This window comes from Malaya genurostris, chromosome 3, assembly GCF_030247185.1.
Source record: "Malaya genurostris strain Urasoe2022 chromosome 3, Malgen_1.1, whole genome shotgun sequence".
Taxonomy (NCBI): domain Eukaryota; kingdom Metazoa; phylum Arthropoda; class Insecta; order Diptera; family Culicidae; genus Malaya; species Malaya genurostris.
Genome location: NC_080572.1, coordinates 263,939,028 through 263,962,320, shown reverse-complemented (window position 1 = coordinate 263,962,320; position 23,293 = coordinate 263,939,028). Strand labels below are relative to the sequence as shown.

Genomic DNA, 23,293 nt, shown 5'->3' with positions numbered 1-23,293 from the left:
GGTAGTTACTCATAGAATTAGCATGGTATGTGGTGAAGGCAATTAAGATACTTCACAGACGGCTCGTGGTGGACGATTTGTCTTGTTGAACTAGTGGTGAGATTTAGTGAGGCGGATGATCGAACTTTTCTCGTCCCGCAGATGTCTTAGGTACACAAGTTTCGGTCATAGCGTGGTTTCGTTTCAGACGACCTGATGACAGCGGCCTGGTTGTTTTTATCTGGTATATTTTGTCCTAATTTCAGCTTTATTGGTCATACGTCGGGAGATCGCGATATGTTTTGATTAATAAATCAGTGTAGAATGTGAGTACCCTGGATCATAGCCTTCTAGATTAGTTAAGAAAAAGTTTTCCATTTACTTGAAGGTGCGAGGGCTTAAAATAATGTTTGTTGATAAAGCGCTGTTTCGGAGCCTTATGAAACACGATTTTTTATACTGTTACATACAATTGTTTCTAAGTACCAAAAAGACTGCATACATCTTCTTTTTTTCAGTTTGTCGAGATCAGCAAATACGTGTGTGACAAATAATTTCATTCAATTTTCTCGGAGATGGCTAAACCGTTTTCTACAAACTCAAATTCATATGAAAAGTAGTACACTCCCAAACAAGGTTCCTGGATTACGTTTGGATCCGACTTTTGATTACGGAACCACAGAATGAAATGTGAAACGAAATTAAAATAATGCAACTCATTTTTCTCGTAGATGGTTGAACCGATTTAAGATTCAAATGAAATCTAAGAACCATCTATGATTCAAATGAGAGATCTTAAAATCCTATAAAAAATCTTCCGACTTCCGGTTTAGGAGATACAGGGTGATTAGTAGTAAAATGTCCATTTCACATAAATTAATCAGGTTTATCGGGTTGGCAGATTTGGATAGTCGATTACCAAATAAATTTATTTCAGTTTAAGCGGTATTCAGTTTTCGATTCGGAAGGTACCCAAACTTTTAATTCGCACTCAAATTTCTTAAAGATGTCTACACACTCAGGTGAATTTAACTGATTTTGGCTACACCGGTTTTAGAATTCCGGTTCCAGTATCGAATGGTTTCTCAAAGCTCAATCATTTTCTCAAAAAGGTCAAATTGAACTTCAAAAACAAAATTTCAAATTAAAGGACTTATGGTCCCAAAAATGATGAAATTTATCCGATTCTGGAATTGCAGGATGATGAGTTTTTAAAAATCACACCGATTAATTTATGGCCAAACGAATCATTTTGGGTTATGCTAGTTCTTGAATACCGGCTCTGGAAGTACCATAAAAATGACGAAAATCTCTAAAGTGGAACTTACTTCGACATCTCATGGAATGTTCAATCGATTGTCACACGTTAAGATTGAAATTCGATACGAATTTCGACATTACAGAGTAATGAGTGATTAGAATCTCAATTTGCGTTTAAAACGACGGTCATTAAAATAATGTCATGAGAACTCAAACACCGAAGAATATCCATGCAAAAAACAAATACGGATTGATGAAAAAGGTATCATCTCACTGCTAGGTGGATTAATCACGTTTTATTTCAGAAATCAAACAAGTCATTCCATAGAGCAGATGTCTGCAAGCTGCGCTCGCGAGCCACTAGCGATTCTTTAGATGTAAAGCTGCTCTCTTTAGTTACATGCGCAAAAGCTATGTTTGGAAAAATAATTAATCGTTCTGAATCCATTTATCAAGAATAAATCACCATGTTTTATATCTTCGCTTTTCACCATTCAACCGAAGTCCTGAATTTTCTCATCAAGAATTTATACACAATCTTGTCAGAATCACTCTACCACTGTCTCTTTACAGAATTCCAAAAAGAAAAAGAGTCTCAGTTTTCCGACCGTTCTCTTCACAATAATCTGCGATGGCTTTCTGAAGATACGGTGTTGGAATGTTTTACTTCATGCTTGAATGAAACATATGCATTTAATCAATGAAAAAAGCTATATGTTAGACACTAAGAATTTTTGAAATAATCCTAAATAATGTGCGAGATTTACGACTGCAACTGGGTAAAAACAACAGATATTGGAATTATAAATAAAATTCATAGACAGAAATATGTTGCTGGCATTGAAAAACATACTAAAACCTTTATATTTTAAATAGACATTGAAAATTCAAATGAAATATTCAATGGATACAGCCTAATCATTTGTTCTATTAAGGGAGGCGCTCTACGGAAAAAATTATCCATTTCATTTATTTGTTTTTTTTTTCTTAAATATAAAAAATAGGTATAGAATTCGCTCAAACTTTAGAAAAATTTAGGAGGGCCGAGTGTCATACACCAATCGATTCAGCTCGACGAACTGAGCAAATGTCCGTGTTCGTGTGTGTGTGTGTGTGTGTGTGTGTGTGTGTGTGTGTGTGTGTGTGTGTGTGTGTGTGTTGTCAACTAAGAGGTCGAGATCTCAAAGATGGCTGGACCGATTTTTATCAAACTAGTCGCAAATGAAAGGTCTCCCCGTCACCCAGAACGCTATTGAATGGTTTGAGATCGGATGTTTACTTTTTTAGTTATACGAAGGTTTATGTCACAATTTTCAGTTTTTTGACTGTATTGCTTTTTACTGAATTAAACCCTGCACCTATGTTATCAGAACTAATTGGCTCAAGTGGCATGTTCCCCTAGTTATTGGGAGATTCGTGCTTTGCCGTAGCTTCTCATCAACTTCCTGATGAGAAGGGAAGGATAAAAGGAACATGGAAGGAAATTGGGAATTGGGTGAGGTGGGAAAACAGCACAAAACATAAAGAAATAAATCGTCCTGCATCCCCGGAAGGATGCTGAACGATCTGCAGGTGCCAAAATGCACGGTTGATAAAACCTCCAACCACCGAGAGGCCTTAGAAATTTTACAAAAGCGACATCATTCTGCATTCCCCGAAGAAAGCAGAACGATTTCTTCCCGAATATGCACTTGAATTAATTTAACACTTTAGAAGACAAAAATACCTTATTTTCATATACAACTAATGAATGACTTACATGAAACGAATATTTTTCAATGAAAAATCCCAATGCTTGAACATAATTAAAAAAAAATAAAGAATATCTCCTCCGCCTTTTTTATAAACATGCTCGAAAATATGTTCTGTCAAATACAAGAAACGGATTTTTTTTTCGTTTGCCTTAATGTTAGATATAGCAGTTTAAAAATAACCTGTTTTTGAACTAGTTTTGCTCATAACTTCGGTTCAGAAAACGCTACCTGAATACGCCAGTCATTAAAAAATTGGTTTTAACAAACTCTAAAAGATGTTCGAAGATACGAAAAGAGAAAAATATAAACGCTAGAGCAAAATAACTAATTTTTTGAGGAGCACCCTAAGTTGCTCTTTAAAAATAGCTGTAACACTAAAACCGTTGCAGATACTACTATGGTGTCCTCAGCAAAGCTGCTCGATATAAGTTTATCTACAATTTTGCCGAAGAATGCAGTCCTCTATCTCAATACATCCGGAAAATAAGTTTTTGATCACCTTAATAATAAGAGCCACCCTAATACCATGTACATCGACATATGGCTTATCTTCACTTATAATTTGTTTTGAAGACATCATAGCTCTAAAGTATAAGGTTAAGCCACAAATGTTTTTGTCTCCCTAAATTGTGGATCCGGACCACTGTGCAATGCAATTTAACTCGGAAATTTTAAAATTTCCTATCTTTTACGTATTTTTCTACGCAAACCTACAACAAAATCAGAATTTTAGTAGTTATCAATTGCGTTTGGGTTGTGCATAAAAATTGTTTAGATCGTTTGTCCAATACAAAAATATAATTATTTTTAGAGTTTTAGGTTATTTACTAAAATTTTAAAAATTTTCAGTGAAATCCAAGTTTTAAAATTTTTGATTTGATTTTGTTTGCAAAATTTTCCCAATAATAGAAATTCTCTGTATTTGCACCAAATTTCTTGAGATTCTTTGAACGGATATATAATTGTGATCATCAATACATTGTTTCTGGTAATGATTCCAATATTTTGAATCAAAAAAATGTACATGTCATCGCTTTAATTTTTGAGTTATGTACAAACATGTGAAAAAAAATGAAAAATTCATATATATTTATAAATTCATCGATTTCTTAATGTTTTCTTTTGATTGTGCAGGAATGGTAGTTGAGCGAAAATTATAGCTGGTATCACTAGCAATCGAATGATGTGTAAAAAAATATAGGTCATCGCTTTGAATTTCGAGATATTTACGATCATTGTAAAAAGTCTCATCTTTTCTTAGGTCATCTATCTACAGTTTTCATTATAACTTTGGGTAGACAACCCTATTTTTAGTTTTTTTTTCAGTGCATTTTATTTGTGGAAGTAGTACCTTTCCAATGGTGAACAAATTTTGAAGATCGGTTGACTAACAACAAAGTTATGACTCGGTAAAGTTGAAGTATTCAATATTTTCTATGCGACGATTATGCCAAAGGAAAGAAAATTGGAAAGCAGATAGGGCATATTGGGCGCGTGAAAAAAACTTGGAACGGGAAAAATCAAATTTTCATTGGTTTTTCTTTCTCAATCATCTCCTACAAAGTTATTGAATCAATCTACGAACTTCACAAAATTCGAGGGTGTAAAATTTATAGAGATTCGTTGAAAAACAGCTGAGCTATGACAGCTCAAAGTTGCCGTTCCAACTTTTTTGTGGCTTGGTATTTGGAGTGTTAAAAGTAAGTTTAGAATCCAACAAAACACCAAGATCATTACCACGATCATTTCTTTGAAGCGTTTGTCCGTCAATTCTATAGTCGAAATGTAATGGATTCAATATTCGATGGATGGTTATGACCTGACATTTTGCAATGCTGACGATAGGCCAGTTCCTTCGACACCAGGTAACGAATTCGCCCAGAAGCTTTTGAAGACGGTCGCAGTCGTCAATAGAGCATACCTCAAGGTATAGTATACGAAAAAAGAAATAGGTGCATTATTGCCACATTTTGCAACATTTTTCGTTTCATCAAATAATTACTGAAAATATTTAAACTTTTACGTAAGTGACGAATGAAGATTTTTACCAGTGAATGAACATAATACTGCATAAAAAGATTTGATCACGTTAAATATTGCATGATTTGACAAATCAAAGTGTATAGATTTTTCCATTTTTGGAACTACAATTTGTTTTTGATTGTTAATCTTAGGACGTTTAGAGCAACTATTCAAGACAAACAAAAATTATTCAAGAGCATTCTGCCGTAGTTTTTGGTTTTAAAAATTTGAAATTATTTTTAAATCGTAAAACACTAAATGTTGAACTAAAATTTTCCACTCTGCTCCACTAACCTACATTCATCAAAAGGTAATCGATCACTATCACTTATTTGATCCATATATTGACTAACCAGGCGAAAATACAACGCATTCAACGCATTCTCACGCACCGGAAAAATGAAAACTAGGCCAATCACGCCAATGGTTTTCCGCTTTTCCTTTCTGTCTGCATGGCCTTGATCGAGGTTGAAGTATTGCACAATCCAGCCGGCGGATTTTATTTACATTTATGCATACATGCCTGCATCGTTTCATTCACTCGTTCGTATGTGTGTGCGTGTGTGTCTGTGGGTACTCTCGAAGCAAAAAGCTCAACCGGTTTTTGCGGCGTGGTCTTCAAGTTTCATACATCAGGGAAAATTAATGGTAGGTCGGCTGGTAGGTACTCGTGGCCCTGCATGAGTTCGAATTACATGCTTTCTGCCATGCGGTGGATGCTTCCACCACGACCCACGAACCGAGCCATTCAAAAACTCTGTGAGATTGACTGTGAACTTGAATTAGTTCGTCATAATGGCCAGGTCTTAAATGTACTGCGGGGCGAGAAAATTTCAAGTGCAAACTAAGTACCACCGACAGCCCGCTTACCGTCCCCCCGCCCACCGGGTGCTAGTAGAATGGGTACCGGTTAGACGAATGGTAACTACATACATAGTCGCGGGTAAATTGGTTTCGAAGGCTTAACCTGTGATGGAAGGTGAAAACTGTTGAAGTTTACTGTTTACTTGCTGTTGAATTGCTGCCTTTTGTTGACGTCCGAGAGAAGACATATGCACCGGTTGATGTTACTACAGTCAAGGAATTGTGATTCGTCTTGTTTCGGACAGTATCGTGTTTGATGTTAGAATCTGTTGAGATTTCAAACAATCTGTTAAGGATAATAATGTACATCAAAAGCAGGATCATTCAACACCTATCAGTGATTTGTTTGAGTAATACGTGTAATTTCCAATTTTACTATTATTTTTCGGTTCACGAATACTATACCAAAACTATTAAACGATTCGCATAGGGAAACAATTTTTATTTGGTGATACTTTCGAAATTGTGTTACCGCAAACTAATTCAACAGATCGATAAATTAACAATTTTCTAATAACTCATCAAGCGGATCAATCGTACTGACAACGAGCATTCAACGTAATAACACACTGGTAGCGAGCGATCGCTGCTAGATCCTCGATCCAACCGTGCTGTAAGTCGGTTTACGGCTCGGCACACGTGCGCTCATAAACGCCGCCGCCGGAGAAGGAAGGGTTCCCTTCGTACGCGTCGTACGTAAATGAAAATATAGTTTGTTCGATCAACCATTTATCGAACAGCAAAATAAACCCAGCCCAGCAAAGCGTAACGTCGGCCTTGACCGAATTTCCAATTAGGTTCGATTTCAAATTTCCACTTTTCTATTTTCAAATTTGACAAATTGAGCAGCCTTTCTTGACTTGAGCAAAGCATGATTTTCATTGGCAACACTGCAATTGAAATTAAAGCAGAAATTGATGCAAATAGGAAATATGTGCGATCAAATTTGCCTTATTGCTTTCAGCGTAGTTTTCCGGTTCCGGACTTACAGATTGGCGAATGCGGTCAGCTTTGAAATTACCATACAAACCGCGATGGATAATCTACTGGTAAAGGGTGCAAAACCGCTTCAATTTCCAATTTCAATTTTAGTTATAAACATTCTCTGATCTCGGTAAAGCGTGGCGAGGGTTCCGAACGCTATTTCGATTATAATCAGGGCAGATGAAAGTCATTTTCATTTACTCAAAACAATGAGAAATGAATGTCACTGTCAGCTCTGCTTGCAAATTGTGCGATCCATGGTCAGTCTTCGACAAAAGTGAAACAGTAATTTTAAAATCATGTCCCTTCTTTTGTTTTCTCTTTCATTTGTTTTACACTTTCAGCAACAAGTGCTGCTCAGTATCGAGAATCAACTGAAGCTTCGAGAGTCGATAATGTCGATAATCGATTCACATTGTTTTGCCTTTCTCTATAGAAAGCACACCTACGAAAATCCATGTACATTCTGAGGCCGACATATTCGATTGTCAAAAATGATTCACTTCCACAGTAGATCTAACGTATGTTTATTGCATTTTGACATATTTTGAACTGTTCACGCTGACATTCTACGAACAGAGACAGCAGAGCCCACTCCAAATAAAGGTTTTCGTATATGAGATTACTACCGGAGCCTATTATTTTTGTCAAAACGACTACTACGTCAGCTCCAGTAATGAGATTATTACAAAACAAAATTTGTATATTATACATTATACAAAAACTTTTTTTAACCCACCTAGTTGTGTAATGATGCCTTTCACATATTACTTATATTTTCAAAAATACCACTGGAAGATTCTGTTAAGAAATTTTGTTTTCGAACATAAACAAAATTAACTTTTTTTGGGCATAAGCTAACATTTCAATTTGTATACAGTTATTAATAAGAAATCTTCTTTATCTTGCATCGTCACACAATTTTGAATACACTTTACAGTATAGTTCCGGAACCGGAAGTCGGACGTGGGTGAAATTCAACAGCAACCTATGAGGCTACAGGACTTTTCATTTGAGACTAAGTTTGTGAGAATTGGTCAAGAAAAAAGAATGATGAACTGTGTCGAATCGTATAGGATACTTCAATTTTAATAATTTTATTGGTTGATTTTCTGATTTTAGTTAGTTATTTTTTAAGACAACTAAAAAAATCTTACTTTTGCTTTTTGGTTTCTGCAATATGGTGCTATATGGCGCTCTGTCACCGAAAAAACGTTTACACCGTAATGACTACTAGCCACTAGATGGCACACTACCACCGAAAAAAAATTCAGTCGCGGTTATCTTTTCTGTATTGGCAGGTATAAATACGATGTTGTAAAGGGTGATTTTTTAAGAGCTTGAGAACTTTTTTAAACAATAAAACGCATAAAATTTGCAAAATCTCATCGGTTCTTTATTTTAAACGTTAGATTGGTACATGACATTTACTTTTTGAAGATAATTTCATTTAAATGTTGACCGCGGCTGCGTCTTAGGTGGTCCATTCGGAAAGTCCAATTTTGGGCAACTTTTTCGAGCATTTCGGCCGGAATAGCCCGAATTTCTTCGGAAATGTTGTCTTCCAAAGCTGGAATAGTTACTGGCTTATTTCTGTAGACTTTAGACTTGACGTAGCCCCACAAAAAATAGTCTAAAGGCGTCAAATCGCATGATCTTGGTGGCCAACTTACCGGTCCATTTCTTGAGATGAATTGTTCTCCGAAGTTTTCCCTCAAAATGGCCATAGAATCGCGAGCTGTGTGGCATGTAGCGCCATCTTGTTGAAACCACATGTCAACCAAGTTCAGTTCTTCCATTTTTGGCAACAAAAAGTTTGTTAGCATCGAACGATAGCGATCGCCATTCACTGTAACGTTGCGTCCAACAGCATCTTTGAAAAAATACGGTCCAATGATTCCACCAGCGTACAAACCACACCAAACAGTGCATTTTTCGGGATGCATGGGCAGTTCTTGATTTTCTGCCAACTTTTCTAGGGCCCATTCACTGAAAATTCGACGTTGTGGCAGATGAAATTATCTTCAAAAAGTAAATGTCATGTACCAATCTAACGTTTAAAATAAAGAACCGATGAGATTTTGCAAATTTTATGCGTTTTATTGTTTAAAAAAGTTCTCAAGCTCTTAAAAAATCACCCTTTATTAGAGAAAAATGTATAAACGAAACATAAACTTCTTTTTGAAAATTTTTCCTCTAAAACCTCTACACCGGAGCATCATTTGACATATACAATTAGAGTGCAACATTCGAAACTCACTTCGCTGTTCCGCGTAAAAACATTATTACCCACAATCGTTTCAAATGCGCACAAATTCTGAATAAATGCACTTTCCACTAACAGTTTACGTCATTTTTACATATCGGTTTAGACATTTATATATAGATATATCCTAACACATGCGAAAAACATCTAAACAATTTGCAAGCAGTTTCAACAAGACTGTCCCTTTTAGCTTTTTAATGGATTGTTTTGCTTTGACACTTCTCATGATTTTTTGGCTAATGAACTTGTTAATAAAACCAATTTCATTTTTGTTTTCTTTGTGCTGTCCTTCAGTAATGACGGTGGTAGATAAATAGAAACAAATTTTCTGATTTTAATAACGAAATTAGTTGTCAATGAGAATTTCGTGTTGGATTGAAATATTGCTAGTTTGTGTCCAGAATATTCGCCAACTAAACACATTCTCTAATAATAAGAGTTTTTTTCAGCAAAGTAAATTCTCAATTCTAACTAATTTTATAGTTATTTTAGAAATTTGCTTGTTAAAATCAACTAATTCAAAAACAGTAATACGAATTAGGCGCAGAACTAATTTCGGTCGTTCCGTGTGTGAAAACTGACTTTTTAACCAAGACCCAGAGGGCCGAGTGTCACATACCATTCGACGTAGCTCGACGAACTGAGCAAATGTCTGTATGTGTGTGTATGTGCAGGGGTGGCAAGTTCCAAAAAAATATTGGGAAGGGGGGACAAAAAAGTTGTTAGCATATATCATTTTAATGAGCACAAAAAATTTCTCTATAAAGCGAACGTAAATAGGTATATTAACAGGAATTACAAATTATACAAAATTTTATTGTACTAAATATACAGAATAAAAAACCTGTTTTAATCCACCTAGTGGTGTAATGATGCCTTTTTCATATCAATCATACTATCATATATATAATACTGTGGTATTCTTCAAAATAATTTTCTTCGATTCTTAAAAAAATAACCGAAATCGGTTTTTTTTACCGTCTATTGATAAAAACTATCAATTGGAGAAGATTTGAGGCCGGTTTAGAAAACTTTTTACGATTTTTCGCCCTTTTCAGTGATTGTATGAAATTTTTAACACACTTTGCCCTATATTTCCGGATCCGGATGAAATCCAGGAATTACGTATAGGACCACAGGGCCTTCCATTTGAACCTTTGTGAAGTTTGTATAAAATCGGTCGCGCCATCTATGAGAAAAGTTAGTGCACTTTTTTTTACAATTTTTTGCACATTTTACCCCATAATTCCCGAACCGGAAGGATCCAGATAATACAATACCTTTCATTTGAATCTAAATTTGTGAAAATCGGTTCAGCCATCTCCGAGAAAAGTTAGTGCAAAAAAACGTTACATACACACATACGCACACAGACATTTTGCGTACTCGACGAAATGAGTCGAATGGTATATGACACTCGGTCCTTCGGGCCTCGGTTCAAAAGTCGGGTTTCACAGTGATTGCATAACCTTTCTATATGAGAAAGGCAAAAAGCACAATAAACTCCCCACACTGTAGTTAACTAGATTAAAAATTGTATTAAATTAGTTAAGAATTATTTACGACTACGGAGATGAATTATGGGTGTTGCAGAAAAAACTGTGATATCATTAATTATAATGAACATTTTTCAAATATTTCAGTTACCAAGATATTGGGGTGGCATGGCCCTCTAATAAAATTATTGGGAGGGTAAAAACTGCCTTGCCCCTCATAGTTGCCGCGCCTGTGTATATGTGTATGTAAAAAATATGCACTAACTTTTCTCGGAGATAGCTGAACCGATTTTCACAAACTAAGATTCAAATGAATGGTCTTATAGTTTCCTAAAAATCTCTAAAGAGTTTTATCCAGATCCGGTTCCGGAGCTAAAGCGTGATAAGTAGAAAATTACCAATGTCATGAGTATTTTTTCACGAACGATTATCAAAAACTGGTACAAATCTCCATAAAACTGTCTGATAAATCCTTCTAGTTTGTAGAACTTGTTAGTTTGTGGTCATATAAACTTACTGGTGGCCGTTTTTCCGAAGTAGTGACGAAAACCTCCAAAAATAAAACTCACTTCGATTTCTCAGCGATGCTTGAACCGATTTTCACAAATCTTGATTTTAATAAGAGCTCATATTGATTCAAAAGCTACTGTGAAATTTCATCCGGATGCGACTTTCGGTTCCACAGTTACAGGGTGACTAGTGTCAAATTTTTCATACTGCCATATAGAATGATAATATGTACAACACCGGTACGAGCAACGTGGAAGAAGAAAACACAACACGAACGATGCGTGCTTTGTTCTATTTCGTACATGCTATAAAGAAAACGAAACGTTTACGGATGTCTGCTACTGGTATGTGATATTGATAAAAGACGATGCTGCGGTTGAGAAAAATTTAAGCTATTTTATGATTCATACTGCTTAGCTTGACTTACATATGCAAAAGAAACAGAAACGCATGTTTCGTTTGTAAAATTTTGTTTCATTGGTTTCATCGGAATAGAGTATAAGGGCATATTCAGTAGTGTTCTAGATGCAAAATTTATGTCAGTTACAAAATTTAAATCTGAATTTTTATACAAGAAAAACTGACAGCCCCAGCAGTGTATTACTTGTGTTTCAAATATACAAAAACTAGAACGGCCCCAGAAAACCATTTCGTAGCTATATCGCAAGCTATAATCGCATTATGCGTTCTGTTATATATTATAATAAAATCGCAGAGCATACTGCAAATATGGCCTATGCGAGCAAAAGTGGAGGCGATATACATGCAATTTCGAAAAATCAAAAGCTAGATGCGATGTAGTAAAGCATTTAATGTGATTCAGTTTATCAGCTTCAGTGATTTTCTTTTGTAATGTATGCGATCGTAAGTATATTTTTTGAGAGTTTATTCAAGTGTCTATGCGATTCTAACCATACACCCTGCTAATAAGCAAAAAATAATAACGAGCTTTTACGGATCGAGGCTCGAACCTGAAACTTGTGGATCGTTTACCGAGTTTTCCTACTGTCATCCATACCATAGCTGTTGATAAGCCCGATTTCAGACAAATACTTTCTACTTTTATCTTACAGATGACTGAGTCACATCGCATAACTAAAATCTTACAGTGCGAAATAACTCATTACGTTTTATGATGTAAACTATCATTCACATTCACACATATGTGTTCACAATATATTGTAGAAGAGAAGGTTTATAGAATTTCTTATTGTGAGGAAGTTCGTATTGTTTCACGAACAAGTCTGTTGTTTACATAAATATTCCATGATACTGATAATTTTCAATTATCCTAACCATTTTTCAAACAAGTGTTCTTGAATTTTCAGTAAAACACTCCGTATTAGAATGCGACCAAATATTTTTATATTCAGCCAGTAAAGTCAGAATTGTGAGCCAATCGCATTGGATGCTAGGAATTATCATTTTGTGCGAGGGGTTTTACGTACAATGCGATATAATTCAAACAAATTTTGGATATCATGTACAGCCAAACATTTATGGAAGTAATGCGAGTTCAATTCTGTATACGGCGAGGTTGTTTAAACAATTATGCGATTGTGTGCTCATCGTCGCAATAAGCTTGTGCGATAGCATCATATGGGTAAAAATATGAACTTCACTTATATGAATATGCGATGGTGATTATGAACCGCGTTTTAAACGATCTAATTCGTGCTAACTTATGCGATTTGTGGTTCTCTGGGGCATCGTAGACCAGTTTTAAATTTGACAGAAGAACTGGTCGAATAAATAAAACTAGAACGGCCTACTGGGAATACGTTTGTTCCAGTTTCTGCTCTATTATAGATCTTCCATATAGAACTTCTAGCTGCTGAATTTGCTCTAAGATAGTAAGTCTAGGTTTAACAAGGTTCAAAATTGTTCCAATTCGTAGGTAAAATTTGTTGCTAGAAAATGAACCAACTTCTGCTATTCCGGTCATATGAATCCGGTTTCGAAAGTATTGAAGATAGTAATTAAAAACTGCAAAAAGGATGACCAAATCGATTTTGATGAACTCATAGGTTCAAAGGAAAAGTCTTACAGTTTCATACGGAATTCATAAATTTGTTGTGGATACTACTTCCGGTTCCAGAACTACAGTGTAAATAAGATTTTTAGATTTTGTTAGTCTCCGAGCAAACTTTCCTATTTCTATTCAATGAATAGTTGTATTTGCCAGTTCCACAGTAATATTTATGATGTTGTATATATATATATATATATATATATATATATATATATATATATATATATATATATATATATATATATATATATATATATATATATATATATATATATATATATATATATATATATATATATATATATATATATATATATATATATATATATATATATATATATATATATATATATATATATATATATATATATATATATATATATATATATATATATATATATGTAAGTTTGTATATTTGTAACGCCATAACACTGGAACTACTGAACAGATTACTACCAAACTAAGGAGCACAAGTCCTGCTTGCATTTCAGAGATGGTTTAAGGAGTATTTTTATAGGGGAGGGAGCGTAGCAAGTGTCATAAACAATTGGGGGTCATGGAAAAATTCATATAACTTGACAAGAATCGATACGTTTTGAAGACCATAGAAGCATTTTGCATACCTTAGATATGACTATACGGGTGGTGGATGTAGCAAGTGCCTTTAAAAAGAGGAGTGTAATGTTTAAAACAGCATAATTCCGAAACTATTGCGCGGATTTCCACCAAACTTGGCACAGATAGCTTTGCTCTTCTGAGATGGTCATAAGGGTATTTTAATGGAGGTGGGAGCGTAGTAAGTGTCCTTAAACGAGAGGATCATGAAAAAATTTGTCTAATTTGACGAGAAGAAGATTTTTGTAAGACCAAAGAAACATTTTGCATATGTTTGATATGATTATATTAGTGGTGGATGTAGCAAGTGCCTTTAAAAAAGGGGGTGTAATGTTTGTAATGGCATAACTACGGAACTACTTAACGGATTGCTATCAAACTTGGTCCATGTACTTCTTGCTCTTCAGAGATGGTTATAGGAATATTTTTATGGGGAGAATGGAGCGTAGCAAGTGTCTTTAACAAAGGGGGCCATAAAAAATTATCTTATTCGACGAGAATCGGTACTTTTGGTCTTCAATACTTTTTGAACAACTTAGATATGATTTTAAGGATATTCGGTGGGGGCAGGGTGTAGTAAGTGTCTTTAAAGAAGGGAGTGTAATGTTTGCTATAAAACTTGGCACAGGTATTTCTTGCTTTTCAGAAAAAGTCATAAAAGTAATGAATAGTTCATAAAATTTGACAAGACTATTTCTGAAGACCGATAATTTTTGGAGCCCGTGCAAACATTTTCCGTACCTTAGATATGATATATATGAGGGGGTGGATGTAGCAAGTGCCTTAAAAAAGGGGATGTAACGGCATTACTCCGGGAATACTGAACGGATTTCTATCAAATTTGGCACAGATACTTCTTGCTCTTCAGAGATGACCGTTGATACAATAGCCCCAGTTCCTTCATCCCGATCGGAGTTCTTGAAGTCTAAGTCTAAGATATCTATTTGTGTAATCATGCTTTAGATAGAGTTTAAACAAATTGTTTTTTTTTAGGATATTTCGCAAAATAAATGAAGTGCATATTATTGTGTCTCGGATTGTAGATTTAAACATTTCAATAGATAACCTATACTGGATTCACCGGTCACTAGACGATTGTGATTTTTGTATCGATTCTGCCGCCGATGATCGATCCTCCCCGAGCACCATAGGAAATTTACTGGTTCATTTACTGAGACTGAGCCGAAAAATAGACACGCTAGCAGCAATCACCAACCAAAATCGAATTGGATCTTTCGGACTAGCTAGACGGATAACCGCCACATGAAGATATATCGTTTCACAACCGTATTGTCTGACCCGGTCCCGCGGACTTGATGCAGCTCCCAATCTGGCCAAAAATTGCAGAGCGTGAACTTGTGGCTACCGAAAAAAAAAACGCATCAACTTTTGAAATCGATGTTTTTTTACTTTTTGTTTTCATACGCCTAGTTGGAAGATAGTCACTGTCCCTTTTAAATAGTTTCGCTACGCCTGCACGCCGTTTTGTTGATGCATATTATACAACAAGTCTCTTTCTTTCTCCCTGCTTCGCTGATCTTGGAAACACATAGTTAGTGGCACCGTATTTTCGGAGCCCTCGGTAACGATTGCGATACCGGCCCGGTTGCGGACAATATTCGAGAGCTCCGAACCAAGCTGGATATTGGCAACTGGCGGCATTAGTTGACCGCGTTTTGTGCCGGTGTCAAATCTGTGCCAACTCTTGGGACGATTTATCTGATCTTGCGAATTTCTGATACATTTATGTAGCCTTTCGCTGGAGTTTACTTTAGCCTCTGATACAAAAACAACACTATTTTTTCCTAAGGAACTGTCTCCGTCTAATATCTGAAGGCTTAGTGCGTCTAGTCGATCACAAAGAAATGACCTTCATCGACTATTTACATCGAAACTAAGACCACTGCCGGTGATGATCGACAGTCGATAAAAAAGAAACAGCAGCTTCCGAAATGATGCCGGGCGCTCACATGTCCGTCCCCCTTCACCTAGACATTGCGCCCCGTACTTGTATTTTTCATGATCAACACTTCAATCCAGTGGGTAATTACAGTTATCCATCGTCTGCGACTGGCTGGAGGGGCAGAGACGATGATTGACCGTGCGGAGATTATTTACTATTTATTACTCAATACTCATTCCTTCGTCTCTACTTTCCTCGCGCAACTCTAGCTGACTGGCTGGACGGATTCCACACTGGGCACAGTCAGTGGTGGTAATTTTGACGTTCGCCACTTACACTTTTTGTTTTCGGCTGTTTGTCGGTTATTGAACAAGTATTCGAACAGCCCCGCAACCGACTTGCTTGGAACCATCGATGAATGACCGTGAATTTTGAAACTGGAATGAAGATTTTTTTTGTAGTTGGTTTCTTGAGTACACATCCTTGTATGCTTTACTCACGGCGTTCCGAAGACGAGCGAATACCGTTCGAGAGATATGCGTCAAAAAGAGTATAAACCGTCCGAACATGTCGGGTTTGTTTGTTTCCGGATTATATTTTAGGACAACTCCTGGTCGAGTTATTGTTACAACAGTCACGCACTAATAAAAATAGACACGAACGAATCAAATGACATAAAACTTCAATGTTATTGCTAACTTACGTAGTTGCTTTCAACAGGGGCCCATCATTCATTTCAAATATCTGAACTATTAGTCAGAGCGAGGTTTACTGTTTCTGTTACAACGGGTCAGATGAAAGTTGGAGCATTTTCTTTGAATTTCCGTGTCACTGTGAATACGATAAAGATTTGAATCGATCAATTCGGATTCAATTGAATTATGGTGTGCGCAAGTTTGCCTCCTCTGATTCAAAAATGGTAACAAACCTGCCACTTAAACTACTGACCGTTGTTACTTCTTAGTTTTGTCAATTTTTCGGGTAGCATGAACATTTCGCTAATAGAAAACTGCTAATATTTTGAGTCAATAAAATTTTGGCTTTTTCAAAAAGACAAAACTCTTGAGACAGACTATTTGCCATCGATCGAAGCTGAGTAGTTAGATGGAGAAATATCCGGAGAGTACTGCAAATGAAGTATGATTTTACATTCTATAAGAGGCATATAACTGGAGTGTTGCCGTTGACGCTATTTTACATGCTAGAACTGGTCAAAATGGACTAAAAAATAAAACGACTTGATAGAGTCACAGAAGCACATAACCGCTTGACAGGTAAGACATCGACCGGGATGGCATTTCACTAGAATGATGCACCGGCGTGTATGTTTCGTACCTACACTGAGGATGCCGTTTGTTTTGTGTAGTGAACAGTAGTACGATTCCGAAATGAATGAACCAAAAGAACAAAAGTCATTACGAACGAATACAATTATTGCTGACTTTGGGTAGTGCAAAATTCGCCATTTGATACGAGCACTTGAAGGTTGGCTTAATGAGCTAATCCATCACTTCAACAAGACGTTTGTTATATAGAGTCATATATAGAGTTTCATGCCATTTATTTCGTTAAGGACAATCACAATATGCACTATGTGGAACATGAAAGTCATGTAATTTTTTTTTTTGTTCGCGTAAAACAAGATCGTCCTTATCTTCTAAACTATATGAGATAGAGAGTTTGTGTCTTTGAAGAAGTTATTGGATTTGAGTTTATCTAAAACATTGTCGAGGACACCAAAACCCTTTTATTCAAGTTGAAAAGTCAAACTTTTTTGTGTCTTTACTAAATTTCCGACGAAAATTTTACATGCGCAGATTTTTAAAACCCATAAGGGCATCTCCAGCCGAATATTTTGTAAAATTCAGTTACCTCATACTAAATCCCATACAAACTTTAAACCTCGGGTGCAAAAATATAGTTTCACCGATCGACTAAAAATTTTACTTAGTTCTTATGGGCCCCAAACAGAACATGAAAAGTTTGGTGGAGCTGAAATCTAATTTTTGGTCGTGAATACGACTTACTTTACTATGGGACGCCTTTTCAAAATTTACCCTCTGAGAGAGTGATAAGTTTTTGATCGTTAATATCTCCTGTTGTATCTAATGAATCAACATAATTCTTGCTACATGCCATCGGAAATATGATCACAATTTTATGATAAAATTTTCAGTTGTGTGACATAATCTGAAATAGTTCAAAATTAAACTTTTCTGAAATGTTTGGTTTGGTTTCTCGTATTTTGAAAGCTCATAGCTCAGTGGTCTGTGGAAGGATTTATATAATCTAACTACCAATGGAATCGAAAATTTTCAACTTGAACGTGTATTGCAACAACATTAAAGTTTTTCAATAGTACACTATTGAAAAACCTGTTTGATTTAACCCATGACAACACCAGCCAATCAGAACGCGATATGTCTGCATCTATACAAGAGCATCCATATAAAAGTTGAGTGGTTCATTTTTCCTACCATTTGCTGAGCAACTGTTCCCGAAACAAGACACACGAGAACAACATCGAGGACCTGTCGTCTCACTGTTTCCCGTTCTGCGAACAGGAAAGGAATTCTAACAAAGGGGCTGTCCGCACACCGCTGCCAGTAGTAGGTATAAAATGAAATGTGATGTGAGAAATAGCGTCATTTAAGTTAAAGCAGCTACTCTGAACGTACGAGACACCGTCAGCACGATGGCACCGAAACCGGTAGATAGGCAGATTTGTACCGTCACTAACACATTCAATTACGAACGGCAATGCGAAAGCGAAAGTGATTATGTTGAACACATCTTTCTACTAGTATGGGGTCGTGTGAATATATGCCATGCGAAACAGGGTTGCCATATATACTGGTTAATCTGTATTTTATTTATACTTACATATATGTACAGATTAATCTGTATTATTATTATTATTATTATTATTATTATTATTATTATTATTATTATTATTATTATTATTATTATTATTATTATTATTATTATTATTATTATTATTATTATTATTATTATTATTATTATTATTATTATTATTATTATTATTATTATTATCATTATTATTGCTATCATTATTATTATTAAAATGACTTGCATACCGAAGATCGTCGATACATTTCAGACCAGGCAAATGCGATTGACTCGTACTGAAATTTCGAGAAGAATCAGATATCTTCGAACTTCATAGCTTCAATAAAAATAAACTACAAATTTGTCGTACCTAGCTTCCTATATTGGCAAATTAAAAAGGAATTGTTTCAAGTTTGGAATATATAGTTGTAGAATAGTAGCTGTTTAATGTAACTAATCTGTACTTTAATGTAGGTGCATCGCTTCAAACTCTATTAGTGACAAAGAGGAAAGCTTGCACAATTCATACAATCAATCAACTAACTGATATTCGGAAAAGTGATGGGAGCGTGCCAGTTTTTCCGTATTCACGACATCCAGTTATGTCTCTGACATTACCCACCCGCCTTTTCCCTTCCTAATGGACATCTCTTCCCATCGGTCGAAAAGTTCACGGTCTGACAAAAAAAAAACAATACTTTTTTCCAACTCTCGAACTCGTCAATTTATTCATCTTGAAGAGCAATACTATCAGGTGTACAACTTTGCTTCCGCCGTTTTTTCCAAAATTACAAGCTTTATTGTGAAAAAGTGCTTACAGATGTATTATTCAAAGTATTGTCCGTCGCTAGCGAAAACTTTCTCCCATCTTTCCGGCAATTTTCGGATCCCGGCTCGTAAAAAGGAGTATTTTTTTGACGCTATCCATAAAGCAATCCATTTTTCCATCTTTTCGAAGGATTGAAAATGTTGTTCTGCCAGGCCGTGTGCAATCGAACGGAATAGGTGGAAGTCAGAAGGGGCGACATCTGGGTAATACGGCGGGTGGGACAAGACTTCCCATTTCAGCGTTTCCAGGTACTTTTTGACCACTTTTGCGACGTGAGGCCGAACATTGTCGTGTTGGAGGATGACTTTGTCATGTCGCTCTTGATATTGTGGCCCCATTTCTTATAGCGCGCGACTAAGGCGCATCAGTTGCGTTCGGTAGCGATCTCCTGTGATGGTTTCACTCGGTTTTAAGAGCTCGTAGTAAATCACACCGAGCTTATCCCACCAAATACAAATCATATCCTTGGCGTCGTGAATATTCGGTTTTGGTTTACTTTTCATCACCGGTTACGATTCGATGTAAAAACCCCTTACGATTTTGTCTTTGTCGGCGCTCGATGTCCCTCGGGTTCAACTCGTACGGCACCCAGTTTCCTTCTTACTGAATCATGCCCAGGGCCTTGAGACGTTTTGAAATGGCTTGCTACCTCACTCCCAACGATTCGGCAAACTCTTCTTGGGTATGGCACGAATCTTCATCAAGCAATGCTTCTAGTAGCTCATCTTTGAAGGTGTTTTCTCTTTCACCCCCATGTCTACATCGAAATCACCATTTTTGAAACGTTGAAACCACTCCCAACACGTTCTTTTACTCAGAGCAGCATAACCGTAAGTTTCTGAGAGCATTCGATGCGCTTCAGCTGCATTTTTTTTAATTGTTACAGAAAAGTAAAACTTCCCGCAAATGGCGAGAATTGGGCACATAAACAGACATTTTCTAGCGTGGATAATACGAAAACAAGAACAACTATCACTGAGACGGCGATGAAAATTCGTTAGGCACTGTACACACTCACTTTAAAGGCATTATCATCTATGTATTTTGACCAGCCTCAGCCGGTACAGCCACCTATCGGAAAAGGGCGGAAGCAAAGTTGTACACCTGATATAACAATCAATTTAGATTTTTTGCAGTTAATTTGAGTTTATAGTTGTAAAGTAGAAAGTAAAAGGCGAAGAAACTAGTTCCGTCGGTCGGTGACAATTTGGATTTCCATTGCTCACTAAAAATGAGGCTGTAGGGACTTCAAAGTCTTCCAAAAAAAACTCTCGAAAATAAAATTAAATCTGATCTGATATGAAAGTAATAAACATGGTAACTAGTAATTTTTGAAACAACCGGAATGAGCTGGTACTAGATTTCATTTGCAGACAAAAATTGTACGAGAAGGTAGGTCCGCAAATCAAACAGAGTTATTCCTAAATTAACTTTGTAATGAACCAAATCTTTGGTATTACTCCTTTTGTGGTACTTGACTTTTAGTGTGGGGCTCGAACATGCCCTTTGCATTGAACCACCAACCCGGGCGCTGACCAAACAAGTTTCTTTTTGCTGCGGGTACTTACTGCTTACTGTCTACATGAAAGTCGTTTCAAACAAACCATTAGAATTCTTGTAAAAGCAATACTTCACAATTATCAACTCAGCGAAATTTACAGCATGCTCGTTATTGAGTCCTTGCTGCTTTAGACCTCGTGCTAGAGATAGGATCCTATTCGGAACAGCGCAAAATCTGCTCTTCAAACTTTGGTGGCGCTTCCATATCGTGACGATTGCTCTGGACACTTCCCATTTGAATATAGAAGCACTAGGCATTAGAAAAAAAACATATCGACGTACTGGCTATTCGAGAATTGCATTTTTTCGGTACGCTGTGTTCGCGATAAGACGAACGGTAACGCAAAGTTAACGCCGACTACTTCGATTGCGTAGATTACTGTCATTGATGTGAGTCTATGGGTGTAGAACAGTACCCGAGCAAAAAGAGACATGTTGAGCCAGTAGAAAATTATTTTTTGCCTACCTCATTTTCTGACTGCAAACTAAGTCTGCTTTGACCTCTTTTCGGAAGTACCACCAATCACCAGTCACACTGTATTTTGTCAATTTTTGTTTCAAAAAAAGTCCCAGCTTTTCCGGAAGCAAAACCGATGATTTTTTTCTCTAATCAGCGATTATTAGTTACAGTTCAAGCCACCAACTGTCAGTCAAAATCTGACCTTCGGCAACAATGTGAATTAATTAACTCCGACCTGTAACTAAACACCAAACAAGATGGAGTTACCCAGAACCACACTAAACCGCACGTTCTGCGTAGTATAAAAAAAATCAATGTTTGGATTCAACCAACACGGAAAGCTGGGCAACAAGAGGCGGCCTTCAAACATCAAACAGATAGTTCAATTCCGCAATCCGTTCATCCGTCACTTTTCGCACTGTACACTCGCGAGGCGTCAATTTCCGAGCTCAAACGTCACTCTTTGGCAAACGCAAACTGCCATCGTTTGGGTTGATTGATTATTGGACGACAGACAGTCGGCCGCCAATCAACCAGAAATTGGAAATTTCGGGCTACAGGAAACACATCCGCAAACTTCCTCGTCGTCGTTTCGGGTCTTCTGCTGTTTGCTACCGACCGGTAACCGGCAATCGCCTTTTAGCCGCTCAGCTCAGCTGAATTCGGCTCTACGTTGCGGTTCACGGCTTGTATGCTAATTAACTTCACCAGCGTCAACCAAAACTCACGGAACGCGCTAGCTCCAATCCAATGGTGACATCAGCAGATTCCCCAGCCAGTTGGCTCACGCCTTTATCCGGACAGATGTTGACATAATTCGAGCCGGATTGTGAAGACGCTTACAGAACATGCACCGTCATGCCGGTGACGGAGAACACGGTAATGGTCCTGCTTGTCCGAAATCACGTCACATCAACTCCGTAATTCCAACATAAAACGATGACCTACCGGAGGAAGAACTTGGCAAACACAGAAAAAGGCAAACATTTACACCATTTTTGGTTCAGAACAGTTTCGAGTAAAATTTCTACATGGAACCGTTTTGGACGCATGGTGAAACAAAAAAAATTGTAGCTTAGTTCAGGAACTCGCACATAACCACGAAAAAACAGCCTATAAAAAGTTTGCAACCACATCAGACACTGCGGTTCAATGCTAACCCGCAGCCTGTGTCGGAACACATTCATACAAATAAAATTTAAAACAAGCATATAAAACCTTCCGCATCTTGGAAACGCCGCAATGCTCGACGATGTCTGCTGTCTGAAGTAGAGTGAAATTGTTATTTATCTAATTTAGAGCCGGTATAATTAGGATTTGCCATTTTTAGGAGATTCATCCCGGAGAAAATATGTTTCAAATGTTGAAGAAAACTGTGATTGCGAAAAACTAACTGGTTGAGTGAGGATTACCTCCCCCTCTTGGCATGTTGGAATGGGACGCCTGTTTTACACCGTCTCCAAACAAGACGATAATTCATCCTCCAGCAAAACGCAAGCGATAAGGTCGAGATCAATTTACATACGGCTAGAAATGCAAGGAAATCTCGATACACCCTTAATTGCCATCTGGCAGCGAAGGCATCTCCTGTCCCCGTCCCGTCGTTCGGCACAGAAGGAAACCCTTCAAACCGACAAAGTGTCTCTCCTATTCGATACGTCTGTGCTGGGTCTATAGTTAACCCTGACCCACAACCAACGGAACATCCAACGCATGGAAACATTTTACCGGGCGGTAGTTGTCATTATTAATATTATCAATCTTAGCAAGCCGAGTCGCGTTGCATTACGTCACGTGTAGCGCGAAACAACAGAGCGAAAGATAAACCCCGCGTGACTGTCCCGTGCGTCCGTCCGTCCGTCCGTTCGTCCATCCGTGCGATCCTATCGGACCCAGTGTCAACCGAAGC

At 37.0% G+C, this 23,293-nt stretch overlaps 1 protein-coding gene across 1 annotated transcript in view; it reads right to left on the bottom strand.

The window, feature by feature from the left end:
* LOC131437372 (elongation of very long chain fatty acids protein 7-like) overlaps window positions 1-23,293 on the bottom strand; it is a 64,565-nt gene that overhangs the window by 29,065 nt on the left and 12,207 nt on the right. The gene's annotated exons all lie outside the window — the stretch shown is intronic.